Source organism: Lontra canadensis, unplaced genomic scaffold (assembly GCF_010015895.1).
Source record: "Lontra canadensis isolate GAN:19392208 unplaced genomic scaffold, GSC_riverotter_1.0 scaffold39, whole genome shotgun sequence".
NCBI classification, from domain to species: Eukaryota; Metazoa; Chordata; class Mammalia; order Carnivora; family Mustelidae; genus Lontra; species Lontra canadensis.
Window position 1 is genome coordinate 6,323,410 of NW_022631033.1, and position 16,824 is coordinate 6,340,233.

At 48.6% G+C, this 16,824-nt stretch overlaps 1 protein-coding gene across 1 annotated transcript in view; it reads left to right on the forward strand.

Moving 5' to 3' along the window:
- The window catches only part of MCPH1 (microcephalin 1), a 239,038-nt gene that overhangs the window by 187,726 nt on the left and 34,488 nt on the right, over positions 1–16,824 (forward strand). The gene's annotated exons all lie outside the window — the stretch shown is intronic.

A 16,824-nucleotide genomic window follows, 5' to 3' on the forward strand; every position in this document is an offset into this window, starting at 1 on the left:
CTTTAAAAAATTATACAGTTTAAAAAATGTAAACTTCAGAGACTGGTTTAGAATGTCTAGAGTTTATCCCATAGATGAACTGCGTCTCCTCCGGTAATGCTGTGAGGCAGGTGTTCGAATGAAGGGTGCTGTGCAGCCAAGGACAGTGAGGCTGGGTGAGGTCCCTGTGACCTCTCACAGGCCAGGGAAGCCTGGCCTCCATCTCGGGCCTGCCCACCATGCCACCTGGCTCAGCGCAGCGATTGCTGCGAGGCTACTCTTTGGAATAAGTGTGCTTACTCTTTCTGGGTTAGGTCGTGACTGACCCCGAGGGACGTTGTTTATTGAGGTCTTGATCTCATGTGGTGTGTATGGACGATCAAATATTGAATGATCAACCCTGGTGACGGTGATTTCCTCGCTAGCCTATGAAGCTCCCTCTATGTAAATAATGGGCTTTCCCTCCTGAGATCGCCCCTCGTGGGGGACGCATGGTTAGGCTAACAGGTATTTTTCTCTTCTGTTCTCCAGGCTTTAAAAACCCTGAATGTCCATAAACTCAGCAGTATTTTAAGAGCCCTTTAGAAACATCTTTGCCATCTTCTTTGCAGCTTGCTTTGTCAATTTGGGAACAGACTGTAGATGTACACTGGTTTCTAGGTCACATGGCCCCTGGAGAAACAAATAATTTTGGTGCCTCCTGTTTCAGCGTTATTATGAAATTTGAAGGTTGAATTTTATAGAAGTGGCATCAAGAGACTCACAGCCTCTGCACAGTGTTTGAATAGACGAGCATTCAAATTCTACTAGGGATGACTCAGTCTCAAACCCTTTGAGTTCCTAATTTTGGTCCATGGCAAAAGTATGTTTATTGTTATGCAAAAGAAACAGAGGGAAGTGATTCTATGTGTGTATCTTGGTAGCAGCAGGTACATTTTGTTCATGGTCAAATTCTTTTAACTTTGTTGTATGTTTAAGATTTTTCATGATAAAATACCAGAGGGAATCTATGGGACAGAATGGGGGAAAAATTCTATGAAACAAACTGAGAAAAGAAAACTGTGAGAACCTTTGCTGGAGTATCAGGAAATATTTTTTAAAATTCATAATGTTTTTCCTTTATACACATATTTGTTGAATTATCTTGAGCATATGGGGAAGAGGAAGTACTATACAGTACAAGTCTGCCATTCAGCTTTATGAAATCTTAATAATTTTATGGTCACTACTTCCATTTTTTGTGAGCTTTCCATAAGTAAAACATTGCAAATTTTACAAAATATTACAGAGTTAAAGCTCCCTTTATGTCCCTTCCTACTTGGTTCCATATTCCTTCCCCCCAGTTGATGGTACCAGCAATCTTGAATCTGCCCATTATCACATAATTTTATGTATTTTTTTTAAACAGGAAGTTTTCATGCATAGCAATGAGGGGCAGTGGTTTGGAGTCAAATGTCACCAGGTAGGAATGCAGACATTAATGCATTACATATTTACCAGAATATGTAGGTTAGGTTCCTCTGAGCCTCAGTTTCTCCATCTGTTAAGTGGGGAAGAAAACTCTGCCTTGCAGGGTTGGTGTGAGGATGAATGGAGATGTTGGAAGACGTTCGGTGACTCCCCACGGATGACAAGCACCTTAAGGGGTGAGAGGTCAAGGTTGCAGGTGTTTAAAGTCATTTCAAAAGCAGTAGCACTGTAACAGAGTCTTTGAACACAGTGAGCCTCACGGTGCCTCTGGGGACATCTCTGGTGCCAGGAGAGGGGAAGGGGTTCGGTTCAGTCCCTCTCAGACCTGGGTTGGTGGCCTTGCAGAACGGTGCAGTGACACCCTCTCAGGGCTCTGAACCCTGACAGGGTCATCCCACCTCCTCCCGCCTGGTGAGGAGACCTCTGCCGAGAAACCACCTCCTTCCTGCTCCTGCTCCCGGCTTACGGCAGACCGCCTACCGCGGGTGTAAGGATGTGTTAGACATCCCATTCGCCCTTAATTCAAACACATAATGGTTTTCCTGCAAGAGTCCGTTTCTCTCTTGTCTCTTTAAATCAAAGTCATTCTAATGTTTGGGCTGTACTTGTTTATTTTAAAAGAGATCTAGGCACTTGTTTTTATCTCTTCTTTTTTCTTCCAAATAAACAAAGAGTTCTATTCTCGTCTTCTCAAATTGTTGCCTCACGCTGAGAGTCAGATTCTAGGTTTTATTGAGGGATTTGGTCCTCGCTCAGATGGAGAAGCAGTCTCAGGCACCTTTATCAATGCAGGTATGGGGGATGCTGCCCGGAGTCTGGGTAATACATTAAATTGTCACACGGACCTCTCTAGTGAAGATCGCCCTTTCCTAGTGAAGGTTTTTCTCTTGTCAAGTCTGCAGTCATCTCAGTAGAGCAGAGCTCTGTTCATTGCTTTCTTCTCATGTGAAGGTGGCGATCCCTGGCTAGCTTGTGCCTCACGCAGTCTGCAGGCAAGCGGAAGGCTTGCTGTGCCACACACAGCTTCCCCACCATCTCCTTCCCCCATGTCCTGCTGGACGGGAGCACACATTCTGTCATAGTCAGTGCTGCGACAGACAGCTGTTCCCGTCAGGCCACTTTGTGCCGCAGCAGGAGGGGGCGAGGACAGGGACGAGTGGAGGGGCCGCAGGGCATGGCCTGCTCCGCGGCCTCCCCACTGCATAATCAAGGGCGCATGTCGTCATGTGCCTTCTTTGTGTGGGATCCCAGAGAGCATTTATTGTGAAGCGTTCTTTGTTGGAAGAAAATTCACCAAAGCAGACCAGCAGAGGGCTGCGAGCTGGGCAATGGCATGTGGGTGTTTTGCCAGCACAGGTCATCGTGATGGGGCCGTGGCTGTGCTGATTTACCTGTGTTTTCCCTGCGGTCCAGCCCAGGATAGGATACCACTTGCATGGGTCATGCCCATCTTTCCAAAAAACGCACTTGTGGTCCCTTCGTGGGAACTTCTAGGGCATTACGGAGAAACAGGAGCCACTGGTCAAGTCCAGATTTGAAACAGTGAGTGTAGGACCTTGTCCATCCACAAGGGCAGGGCCTGCTGCTGTCAGGCCAGCTTGCTGGAGAAGCTTGTCGGGAGCACAGGACAGGGCATTTTTCTGAAGAGGAAAGAAGTAGGACTCTGAGCAGCTTGATGTCCTCTGGCCTAGGACTGCAGGGGAAGATGGCATTGGCCTGCAGCTGCATCACTCGTCCCCGAGATTGTAGAGAGAGGGACGAGGAGGCATCAGTGCATCAGAGGTAAAGTTGTCGCATTCAGCTTGGATGTCAGAATGAGCCTGGAGAAGGACTGAGAGGGTCTTAGCTCCGTCTCCTCAGTGGCCCCAGAATGGTCTTGCCCCCCCTTTTTTTTTCTCCCTAAAGATTACATTTATTTATCTGTCAGAGCACGCACAAGCAGGGGGAGCGGCAGGCAGAGAGAGAAGCAGGTTCCTTGCTGAGAAGGAGGCCAGTGCAGGACTCGAGATCCCAGGACCCCGAGATCGTGACCTGAGTCCAAGGCAGTGCCCTGGTGTTAAGGCTTTTTTAAAGAGCAAAGTTTTTCTAAACTATTTTTAACTTACATGTCACCCGTAACATTCTGACAACAGAATTGTCAAGAACGGATGCGTTGAGGACAGGCCTGTGGCCGACTTTGTGACTTCAGATCAACTGTTCTGCTTTTTGGATCCGTAGCCCCTCTTGAGCAAAACACAGATGAGTCATTGATTCAGAAGCCTCCATCGCACACCCACTCTGTGTGAGGCATAGCTCCAAATGCTTGGGACTTGTCGGGAACAAAAGAATCGAGGATCCCTGCCTGTGTCAGTCCGCTCAGCCGCTGTAACAAAACACCACAGACTGAGAGAAACACCAAATGTTTATTTTTCATGGTTCTGGAGGCCCGAAGTCCAAGGTCAGAGCCCAGCAGACGGGGTGTCTCAGAAGGGCCTGCTTCCTGGTTGGGGGATAGCCTTTCATATGGTGGAGGGCTGGGGAGCTCTACGGGGTCTCCTGTGTGAGGGCATAGATCCCCTCATCCCCCTACGAAGCCCCATCTCCTAAAACCGTCACCTTGGGGGCTGGGTTTCAACATATGAATTTTGGGAGGACAGGAACATTCAGGCCATAACACCATTCTTGTGGAGGTTCCGTTCCAGCAGAGGAGACAGACAAGGGCACGCGAGCAGAAGAGGCAGGTAGCACACGTGCCATGGAAGAAAGCAAGGCGGGAAAGCCGGCCTGAGATGCAGGCATCCGTGGTGCCGCCCGGTGTGCAGTGCTGCACCATCTCACGGGGCTTGGGAAGGACTTAGGAGAGGAGGAGAGCGGGCAGGGAGTGCTCCCGACAATGCCGGAGACACCGGAGAGGGGCTGCCTGCTGTCCGTGGTCAAGGAGGGAGGCCTGAGCCTCACCGGGAGGGAGGCAGAGCAGTCAGCGAGGCCAGAGGCTGACGCAGGACTCTGGCTCTGAGCCAGGCATGTGAGCACTGTGGGCCTGAGTTCAGAAGAGCACGGTGAGCCTCAGGTCTGGAGAGAATGGCCGTGTCCGCAGTGTAGGGAGGAGGCTGTCGGGGAGAGGACATTCCACAGTCCTGCCGTCATCAGGAGGCAGATAAAATCACATTGATAAAATCACTTTAGGGATGTCTAGGTGGCTCAGTCCTTAAGCTTCTGCCTTTGGCTCAGGTCATGATCCCAGGATGGGATCGAGCCCCGCATCGGGCTCTCTGTTCCTCAGCAAGCCTGCTTCTCCCTCTCCCACTCCCCCTGCTTGTGTTCCCTCTCTCACTGTCTCTCTCTCTCTGTCAAATAAAATAAATAAAATCTTAAAAAAAAAATCACTTTACAGTGACAGAGCCCCACGAAGGTAATTGGCTTGATTATGTTCATTTCACAAAAAGGGAAAATGTTAATCTCCTGAAAGGAGCCCAAGAAAGTCGGATGAAGAATTTAAGTAATAAGAATGGTGACGGGGCAATTTTCCCCCCCACAAAGTTGTTCACAGGTATCGGGCACTTGTTCACAAAGTGCTGCTTCTCTGTGTGTGACTCACACTGAAGAGAATGAGCCACGACTGACACGTTTGGTCTCAATGAAATTATTTTCATCATTATATTGGGCTCACATCTTACCCTTGCCTGCAGCGGGAACTGTGCCTTTTACCAGGTTCTTCATTGCTCTGGATGTGAGTCCCCCACTCGGAAGCTGGAGGAGAGGCCGTGAGGTAGCCGGGCGGCTGGGCAATGCCTTTATGGGCCGAGGGGCCCTTGTTTCCGCGAGCGCAGGTCGGAGGCACTGAAGGAATTGCGGGCACTTGCCCACCGAGGAGAGTTTCACCGTCGTTCAGGACATGTGGCTCCGTTGCTTGTAACCTAGATGCTGATGTGTTCGTGCGCGCGGCAGCCAAGAAAGCATAGGTATTGGAACACAGCTGACCCGGAGCCTTAGGACAGGCCAAGGAGCAAGCCACAGGTCTGCTGCCGTGTGGACTGTGTGGCTGCCGATGGGGGCCCCCGAGGGAGACCCAGGAAACGGGACTGTGGCATTGGACGCCGTGTTCCCAGTGGGCACTGCAGAGCTGGGAACAGAGTAGATGTGGAAAAGTTAGACCTGAAGCAACCAGCCAGGCCAACGCCAGCACACCCCCTTAGATGTTGCAGGCCGCAGCTTTCTGAAAAGGTGATACATCGCAGGGGAGAACAATCATCATCACCAACAGTGATGCAGCCAAGGTCCAACTGCGCAAATGTAGGACAAAAGATAATAAACAGTAGTTCCTCCGTGTTCTCACCACCCCCAAAAGAAGAAGTATCTGTGTGAGGCAGTGGGTGTGTTAACTAGCTTGACTGGGTGATCATCTCGGGGGTGTGTGTGTGTGTGTGTGTGTGTGTGTGTGTGTGTGTAGGCATCATATCGGGCCACCGAAATGTAGACGACTTTCCAATGTTGGTTATACGCATCTGGGAGAATCAAAGGATGTGAAAGGCTCTGTGTAGACGATCTGGTAAGAGTTGGCATTTAACACAATTCCACAGGTGAACTAAATCTGCAGAGAACCTGAAAATTCTCCAGGCTGGAGGGTGGGAAAGGGCTGATGGTGGACCGTGGTTGAGCGCATGGGGCTGAGCCCGCTGAGGCTGGACACTGGTCCTCTCAGCTCCTGGTTGTGACTCTGGGCACGCTCCATAGCTCCCCTCACCCAGTGGGGGTGACCGTCTCACCTGCAGGAGAACCGAGTGGACAGCCGTGTCAGCTTTGGTCCCGGGCAGCCTGCCGCGTGCCCAGAAAGGCTCCAGTAGGTCGGCTTTGCCATTGTCACTGTCGAGAGGGAAGAAGGTGGAAGGAGAGGCTCAGAAGCGAGACAGTGCTTCCTGCCATCATCTTCCTGTGCCTCAGGTGGACGCTCTGTCTAGGAGATGATCCTTTTTTAATTTTTTAAAACATGTATGTATTTATTTGACGGAGAGAGAGCACAAGCAGGGGGACTGGCACACACAGAGAAAGGGAGAAGCAGGCTTCCTGCTGAGCAAGGAACCTGATTGGGTGATTGGGTAGGTGGGGGGACCCTGAGATCATGACCTGAGCCGAAGGCAGAGGCTTACCCAGGCATCCTTAGAAGGAGATTCTGGAGCGTTAGCTCCGGAATGAAGACTTGAGAGCAAGGATTAGCTGCTTGGTTTTTAGGGGACAAATCTGACATGGAAGGTGGACTTAGTTTGTTTGTTAAAGGGGCCAGCTGGTTCTGGTGGTGCCAGAGGTTAATACCAACAAACAGCTCTGGGTCCAGAGCTCGCTCTCAGCCAAACTTCCCTGGGGCCAGCAGGCATTTTGGGGGGGCTCTCCCTGGGAGCTGTGGCGGTGCACAGAACACGGCAGCTAGGCGAGAGGTGGTGTCTGCAGACACAGCTGCTGAATCAGGTCACATTTCCAGGTGGCTCTCTGGCCAGTGTTAGCTTAGCACGTCTGCAGGTGTGAGGTTGCACCTAAGTTGCCCACGATGAAGGAAGTCTGTCCTCAGGGCACAGACTTTGCAGAGGGGCAGGCAGGAAGGGAGTGCTTTGTTGGAGACTGGGCGTGCGCCTCGGAAAGATGGTGGTGGGTCCCCACTCTAGCTGGGGGGGTCAGGGTCAGGAGAGTGTGTCTGTACAAGTCTGGGAAGAGGCACAGGACTGAGCCTCTCAGAGTCCCTGTCAGGGGGACTTCTGTGTGGAATGGAGGGGTCAGAATGTAGGAGGCCAAGCAGAAGCCCCAAAACTGGAGACAGAGCTCGGTGCCCAGCCTCTGATACCCAGAGGATAGGAAAGGCCAGGCACCTGACCTCGAGATGCCCGTGAGTATCCCATCAGAGAAAATCCAAGTGGAGAGGGTGGTGAGCTGGAGGTTACGTGCCCCCCAGGAAGACAGCCCTCAAAGGTCAGTTCTCACACTGAGTGAAAGCAGGGCTCTCTTCCTCAGCTGTCAGGAAGGTCTTTGAAAAGGTCACTGATGCTGTTTACTCCCCGAGACCCCGTTCTCTGCTAATGCCGGGGCATCTGTGCGCAGGGCTGAGCTGTGGAGCTGCCGGTGACTTCAGAACGGGCCCCGCAGCGGCGCACTCCTGTATTTCGAGGCCGTAACGCATCCCATAGAGAAGGAGCATGCTCTCAGGGTGGGATCTCGCCTGCCCCTTGTAACGGAAAACAAACAAAACAAAACAAACCTAACTGGAACCTGAAAAGAATTCTCAGCAACTGTAGATGAGATCAGAGAAGGCTTATACCTCCCAGAACCGTTTCTTCCTGCACGTTTCCTGTGGGTGCCTTTCAGATGTTGACTTTCCAAAATATGGTGCTTTAAAATGGAAGGAGAAGGAGCTGTGGCTCTTACTGGAACCCTGATGTAACATGCATGCCCACGTAGATAGAGTGGCACTGTCTCTCACACGTGCAGCCCTGCGTAACGGGGTGGAGGCAGCGAACAAGCTGCGAGAAGATCCAGCTGACTTCTGCCTCCAACGTGTATTTGAAAGCACATAAACCTGTCTAGATGGTACTTCTTAGAGAGAATATACGGCTTTCCAAAGTTCTGATGGAAGTGGACGTTTGGAGAGCTCCTGGGAAGTGAGAATATTCCTTTCAACTCAGGCTTGCACGGTCCCAAATAGGAAGGCCTCTTCTAATCTCAGGATCTTGAAAAGAAACCTTGATCCTTGATGTTGTTACGTGATTACCTAAAGGAATGCCTTCCTCTCCGGCCCGGAAGGATATTTTTAAGAGAATGTTAAACTTGTGACAGGAATTATTGATACCTGTGGAATTCTTTTTTTTTTTTTTTTTCAAGTGACTCAGGCCTGCTTTCAGTCATTACCTAGGAATTAGTCTGGGACTAAGTGACGCCAGTCCCCAAACTGTTTAAAGTAGAGCACGGCTTAGCGAAAGAAGGAAAAAACGAGGATGTTCTTTTGTGCATTATTCTTATCGTGATGAATGATGCTTGTTTTCCTCTCCACTTTAATTAGAATGTTTCTACATTTGCCAAAGAAAATGTTGGAATGGAGACAAAACCCTGAAATTATAGGAACAGGGCTTGATGTAATAGCTTATTTGTAAAGGAAACACAACTTGTTTGGTATTTTATTGAAACAGGAAGTTCAGAACCTCGGCACACACAAGTACAACAAATTCTCAGGTGCTAGTTGAGTCATCTGTTGTTGGAAATAGTCTCCTGGTAGTTTTCCCCTGGATCTACTCTTTATCTTTTCAGTTTTCTGTTTTCTTTTTCTTTTTTTCTTTTTTAAAATTTTTAAGCAGTGAGGGTAGATAGGGGTAGGAAGTTACACAGCGATTCAACTAGAGATTGTGTACATTTAAAACAAATGCATCAGTTGTCAAGATTAAATAAAGTGGGGTGGGGGATTCAGTCCTGATACATTTTACATATGTGTGTACACACACACACACACACACACACGGGCATTTAACATAGAAAATAAGAGAAGTCAAAGTGAAACAATCATTTACATCAATGCTATAGATATTTCAAAAGTAACCATTAGGGGAATGGATTTGACATTAATAAAGATGAAAGCATTGTGGATTTATGTTCTGTTTGCTACTAAGTGTTTGACAAAGTAAATTGTTTTTACCACAGAAGTGAGATAACAGTTTGATTCCTAGTACAGACATAGCTCGTTTTATTGCACTTTGCAGATAGCAGTTTTTTTTTCCTTTTCTTTTCTTTTTCTCTTTTCACAAATTAAAGGTTTGTGGCAATTCTGCATCAAACTAGTCCATCAGCACCATTTTTCCAACAGCATTTCATTATTTCATGTTTCTGTGTCACATTTTGGTAACCTGCAACATTTTGAACTTTTTCTTGGTTATTGTATTCATTATAATGATCTGTGATCAGTGATTACGACTCACTGAAAGCTCAGATGTGGTTAGTGTCTGTTAGCTATAAAGTACTTTTTAATTAAGGGATATACGTTGTTTTAGACATAATGCTATTGCATACTTATTGCACACATATTGCGCACGATGTTTATAACATAAACATAGCTTTTGTATATGCCCTGGGAAACAGAAAAGTTCACTTGACTGTCTTTATTGTGATCATCACTCACCGTGGTGGCCTGGAATCAAACCCACGTTATCTCTGAGGCATACGTGTACTGAAAACTTACAGAAGTGACTTGAGCCGAGTTGGTATGGACACAGAAGGCTTTGGGTTTGAATTTCCTGTCCTTTTCTGAAAGATTAGGCTAAGGTGCTCTTTTAAAATATGCACAAACCGGGGCATTTGGGAGGCTTAGTCCTTAAGTGTCTGCCTTCAGCTCGGATCCTGATCCTGGGGGTCCTGGGATCGAGCCCCACGTTGGGCTCCCTGCTTAGCGGGGAGTCTGCTTCTCCCTCTTCCACTCCTCTTGCTTGTGTTCCCTCTCTTGCTGTCCGTCTCTGTCAAGTAAATAAATATATAAAAAATAAAATACAATAAAATATGCACAAACTACAGCCACCACGTCAAGAGTTTCGTAGTTTGAACACTCACCGGTACACCAACAGGTCAGATGCCACTTCTAAGGGAACTCAGTATGGAGCCAGGAAAGGGCCCCAGGGGAGCGTGCCTGGGTAATCAGGGTCCCTGCCATTGACCCCCACTTCTCTCACTTGTGTGGCCCTGGTCTGGCAGTCTTATCACTCTGCGAAATTTGGGCAGTTCCACATACCCTATCCATTGAAAGGCACGTCAGAGACATGCCGGGATACAGGCTGACGAGAGGCTTGGGGGGTGGCAAGTGTTCTCTAGGTGGCATTTCTGCAAGAAGCAGTGGTGCCTCTCTGTTTTGTGGTCTACATGAAGACTTCCTGGTTTTTTTAAAGAGCAAAACTGAGAGGAGGGTGCAGAGAAATCCCACACGCATATCCTCCCCCACGACCCATTTCCCCCACCAGAGCAGAACATTTCTTCCCATTAGTGAACCTACATGGACACATCATCGTCACGTGGAGTCCACAGTATACGATACGGTTCACCCTGTGTTGGACCCACTGTGGGTTTGGGCAAACGTGTGATGTCATGTATGCACATACAATATCTCACAGTATCTCACAGAGTGGTCTCCCTGCCCCCAGATCCTCTGCTCCCCTGTTCACTCTCCCCCGTTCAACCCCTGGTAGCACTGAGTTTTTGCTATCTCCATAGTTTGGTCTTTCCTGGGATTATACCGCATGTAGCCTTTCAGATCGGTCTCTCCCTCAGTGACAGTACACTGAAGGCTGATAGGTCATCTCTCCCCAGTGCTGAATGATACGTCTGGATGGACCAGCTATTCATTTAGCCATTCGCTTACCGAAGGACATCTTTGTTGCTTTCAACAACTATGAAAAAGTTGCTGTAAACATGTTTTTTTTTTATCATTTTTTAAAAATTTATTTTCAGCATAACAGTATTCATTGTTTTTGTACCACACCCAGTGCTCCATGCAATCCGTGTGTTTAGTTTTATAAGAAACTGCCCAACTTGGGCATGTGGGTGGCTCAGTCGGTTGAGCATCTGATTCCTGATTTCGGCTCAGGTCATGTTCTCAGGGTTGTGAGATCCAGCCCCAGAGAGGCAGGCTCCGAGCCCAGCCAGGAGACTGCTTCTCTCCCTCTGCGCCTCCCCCTGCTCATGTTCTCTCTCTCTCTCAAATAAACAAATAAACCTTAAAAAAGAAAAAACAAAAGCTCTGCCAGGCTCTCTTCTGTTGTTGCTGCACGGGTCTGCATTCCCTCCAGCTACGAGTGAGAGCTCCTGGTATTCCCATCGTTGTGGTCTCCTGGTGTGGCCAGTGTCTGGATTCCAGTCGTCCTGATCCGTGTGTAGTGCTCTCTTGTTGCCTTGGTTTGCATGTCCCTGATGACGCGTGGGGCACCTGTGTGTGTTTCCTTGCCGCTGGCGTATCTCCCTGGGTGGGGTGTCTGTTCAGGTCTGTGGTCTGGGTTTCAATCGAGGCGGTCTCTCTTTGAGACGTGCACCAGCCCGCCGCAGTAGGCACGTTTGGGACTTCCCAGCACTGTGGACGTCAGCTTGGGAGTGCAGGCTCTGCTCCCCGAGCTCAGGCACCCCCAGCACCATGCATGTTTCCCCCCAGGGTTCAGCGGGCACGCCCACCCACTCTCTCGTGGAGCTGCCCCAACAACGTGCCTCCCTCCCAAAAGAAGGTCTAGGCCTCCAGTGTTACATCTCCAGGTTTTAGTCGCACTTGAGACTGTAAATGCAACAAGGCCAAAACTTTATGGCTCTGTATTGAAATACTTGTTTTAGTTAGGTTTTAACTTTTTTTCATTGACTAACACTGAACAAGACAATATTACTCGGCAATGAAAGAATTAAACCTCTGTGAGTGTGTATAAATCCTGCTTTGCTCGTTTTATTTTTTTAAACATCTGGATTGATAAACAGTGTAAGAACTACACAAGTTAATTCAAGAAACCCTTCCAGGCACTAGGTGGAAGGTCTGAAAGGCCCCCAGACATCTTTTGGTAGTTTTCACAGCTATAGATACCAGCCGCCCCACACCCCACCACAAGGTGCCCGTCTGTGCTGATGAGACCTAACCCCCACAGTAGCCAACTGGAAGAGCACCCCACTGCCCATTACCGCTGTTCGATGGGCGCACTCTGGGGTGAGAAAAAAGAGAGCATCTGTTCCTAAGTGCTAAGTGTGCTCCTGGAGAGATGGAACAAGCAGCCACTGAGAGGTAAAAGGAAGAACTGTGGGTGCCCACATCCCTGGCAGGACAGGGTTGAGCTCCGTCTTCCTTCTGGGCTTGCAGCCAGGCTCCTGTGAAGTGGCATCTGTGGTCGGGCAGCCACTTGAACCGGCGACCCTGCGTCTTGCTTAGCCCTCACTGTGCTGGAGTGTGGCACACGTCAGCCCTGTGTCCTTTCCCTCCACTTGTGGTGCTGCTTTCAGTCATCCTTACAAATGCATCTTTAGAAAATGCAGAGCTCAAAAAGAGAAGGGGGATGGAGAGGGGACACAACTCTGGTCCCCTCGTGCTGCATTCTGCCCTTAAATTCCTAGTGACTTCGCTTTGCCTGCAAGATTATGTTTAAACTCTGTAGCAAGACATGAACCCTTTCCCAGAGCTTGCTCTCGGCCCCCTTCCCACCCACTCCTTTCCCGTCCTGCCCCGTAGGGACAGCGGGGCTGCCCAAAGCTGCCTATCAGCTGATACCAAGTGTTTAAGCCAGACTCTCATGCCAGGCCTCACCACTGTGATCGCAGATTAACTCTGCCTCTCCATCACGCCCAACACACACTCACCCAACACGGACATACGCACACACATGCCAAACACACACACACACACATCCACACACACAGGCCCAACACACACCTGCACATATATGCATGCCCAACACACACTTGCCCAGCACACACTTACACGTGCCCAACACGCACATGCATACACACACCCAACACACACTCAACATACCCTTTTCCTAATTCTAAGGACAGGCTTCTCTGGGACATATTTTCCAAACCTTCCTGGGAAAACTCATTTCACTCTCTTTTATGGTTTTACAATATTGTTTTGATATCACTAGCATAAATACCACAGCGTAAAAAAGATAACATAACTTGGTTCAGTTGTTTATATGTGTGTCTTCTGCTAGATTATGCGCTTCTTGAAGGCAAGGTCCACATTTCTGTCCTCATTCTTTTTAATCCCCTGCATTGTACATTGAAGATGATAATATCTTGAGCTTAACTTGAATCTGATTGGAAGGAGGGCACAAGGTACTAAGTGAGAGGAGAGCAGTTAGGAAGGCTGGTTTCCTCCAGCAAAAGATTTGACGAGACTTGGGAAGGATAGAAGGGTGTTAGGGGCCCAATGGTAGGGGTCTTGAGGCTAACCTGGGGTGGTTCTACTTTACCCAGCAGGGTTTGGAGCCAGCGAGGGATGTGGTCTACAGGTTTTGTGCGGGTTTCCAAGCAGATGCAGTTAGATCTCACAGTCCTGCCTGGAAGGGTCCAGCATTCACTCATGGGGGCAGGGCAGGCAGAGCTGGGCGAGCCTGTGCAGTGGGGGGCATGAGGCAGGCCCGAGGCGCTGTGCATGGGGATTGGGCTGGGAGTGGGGAAGCAGGAGGTGGCCGGCCGGTGCTCTCCGGCTCACAGAGAACCCCGAGTGGGAAGGCTTCCTTGCCCTCGTCCACTTCCTTTCCTTGATACGCAGCAAATTCCTGGTCAGCCTTTGTTGTGGGCTGGCTTGGTTTGTCGTTTTCCGAGTTGTTTACGGCCTCCAGGTACGCGTAGACAGATCTTATCTCCTTCCCTCTTAGTCACCTCTTGGCCCAACTCTGCATACTTGGTTTGGTTACTCTTTTAAACTGCTCCTGGGTCTGACCTCTTGCCACTTGCTGAAGGATATTTGTTTTTTATTTTCGGATTTCATTCCGCTTTGATTATTTTAAGAGATGTGATAAACTAAAAATGGTTTGGCAAGTGAAGTATGGTCTTGAAGTAGAAAAAAATAAATGAATTACACACACACACACATAAAATTTGTGTGTGTGTGTAGTATGTGAGTGTGTATAGTGAGTGTATCAGTACATCGTGTGTGCGAGTATGGCAGTACATTGTGTATGAGCGCTAGTGTAGTGTGTGTGCTAGTACCTCATATGTGCAAATGTGTGTGTGCGAGTGTGTGTTAGTACACAGTATGAGTACATAGTGTGTATGTGAGTACATCAGGTTAGTACACTAGTACATAGTGTGTGTTTATACACAGTGTGTGCGAGTGTGTGAGTACGTCCTGTGTGTGGGCGCTAGTACACTGTGTGACTATGTGTATTAGTACATAATATGTGTGTGTTAGTACATAGTGTGTGCGAGTGTGTTAGTATATAGTGTGTGCAAGTGTGGTATTATGTTGTGTTGATAAGTGTGTGAGTACACAGCGTGTGCGAGTGTGTGCGTACCTCATGTGGGTGAGTGTGTTCTGCACCCGAGGCATCAGCCCCGTCTCTGCTCTCCCCATCGCTCTCCCCGACCATCGGTCTTCATTTCTTCAGGAATGAATCCACCCTAAATTTCTGAGACTCTCAGCAAGTAATAAAGGCCAACTGCCCATTTCTCCGTTAGTCCACAGCCATTTCAGTCAGGTTCCAGCTCTGTGGGAGAGCGGTTGTTTTCACAGTTCCATCATGTCGGTAGTTATCCAAGGGGCCAGGTCTGTTTTGTCTTTAATTTTTTCTTTTTTATTTTATCCTCCTCTTCCCCATCTCGTGCCTCTTCTCTAGTGAGCTTTCCACACCTTGCGCTTTGTCAAAAAATCCTGGCTGATCAAACTTCTAGGAACAAATCTCTAAGCCCTTGGTGCAGGACACAACCCCCCACACAAGTTGTGGGGCGTAGAAGGAAATTGGGAAGTTGGACCCGATAATAACAAACGGTTATGTTTTTTGAGAGGCACCATTAAGATAATGAGAAGGCAAGCCCTGGACAGGACCCGTACTCCATACATTTGGAAGGAAACCTGTTTTCAAAAAAAATATGAAGAATTCTTACAACCCAGTCGAAGTTCCTTACAAATGGGCAAGGCATAAGAACAGAACTTCACCAAACAAGCTGGGTGAGAAGCACAAAAGCAGGAGAAAAGATACTGAACGTCAGCAGTCATCAGGGAAATGCCAGTTAAATCCACTGCACACCCGCCTGCCCAAATTCCTGCCAAAATGAGAATGCCGAGTTAGGGCAAGGACGCGGAGCTGGCAGAATTCGTACTTCTCTGGCGGGCGTCGGAAATGGCCCTGGCGCTTTGGAGAATTGTTTGGTTATTTCTTTTTAAAGTTTGTGTGTCCTCACCAAATGACCCAACCGTTCCACTTGCAGGTGCTTAGCCAAGGAAAGGGCAGCAACTGTCGGCCAAAACGCTCACCTGCAACTGCTCACAGCAGCCTTACTCATCAGATGTAACGGGTGGAAAAACCCACATGCCCGCCCGCAACGGGTGGACGGACAGGTGGGATGTTCGTTCAGTAACGCAACAAGGAGCACAGGAAAACCAGACGACTTACACACTCGGCAACATGGCTCAGTGTCAGACCCATCATGACACGGAGCAAAAGGAGTCCGAGCCAAAGGAGTGGTGCTGCTTGTTCCCTTCGTGTGAACTTCCGGGGTAGGCTAAATCTGGCTAAATCTGTCTAAATCTGTCACCTTCCCTAGAAGTCACATCTTCTAGGGAAGGTGACAGAGCAAACTGGTGGTTGTCGAGAGCCTGGGACCACAACTGAGTGCAAAAGGACAAGAATGAACTTTTCGGGGTGATGGAAATCTCATCTTGGCTGAGGTGCGACTAAATGGGTGAATGTGTTTGTCATTTGTACCTTTTAAATGGGTACTTGTATAGTGTGTAACTTACACGTCACTAAAGCTGATTTTTAAAGCTAAGCATAAAGAAATAAGCACACTCACACTGCTGGAAAAATGAGACCATAACTTTATGCATTTATGTGAATTTAGGCCAGTGTGTTCCCTCCACCAGCAACATTGCGTCTCCAGATATCGTGGATACTAAAGGCATCAGCAGGGAGGTATGGAATGTGGGTTTGGGCAAGGAAGCATTGTCCCCACCCTCAGTAAATGATCTAGGCACTGCGTATTCATAAGGCTGACCTGGGATTCAGAAATAGGTCATGGTCAGTTATAAGAGATCTAACCTGAGATTCAGTCGGTCGCTGAGTCTGAAGCCATCACTCCTCACCCTTTTCCGCTTGAGTGCAGTTCACAGATGCTGTGTTTTTACAAACTGAAGGCTTGTGGCAACCCTCCCTCGAGCAAGCCAATCAGTACCATTTCTCCAGCAGCGTTTGCTCACTTCACATGTCTGTGTCACATTTTGGTCATTCTTGTCGTATCTGACACTTTTTTGTTATGATTGTATTTATTACGGTGATCTGTGACCAGTGGTCTCTGATATCACCACTGTCGTTGCTCTGGGAGCTGCGAACACACACCCGGATAAGACAGTGAAGAATGTGTGTTCTGAGTGTTCACCAGCCAGCAGCTCCCCCTTCTCTCGCCCTCTCCTCAGGCCTCCCTATTCCCTGAGACACAGCAATATTGAAATGAGGCCAGTTGATAACCATGCAACGACCTCTAAATGGAAGAGTCACACATCTCCTACTTTAAGCCAGGAGCTAGAAATGATTAAGCTTAGTGAGGAAGGCACGTCAAAAGCAGAGACAGGCTGTTTGGCTCTTGTGCCAAACAGTCAGCCAAGCTGTGAGTGCGGAGGGAAAGTTCTTGAAGGAAATTAAAAGGGCTTCGCCAGTGAAACATGGATGGTAAGAAGGGGAAATAGCCTTATCACGG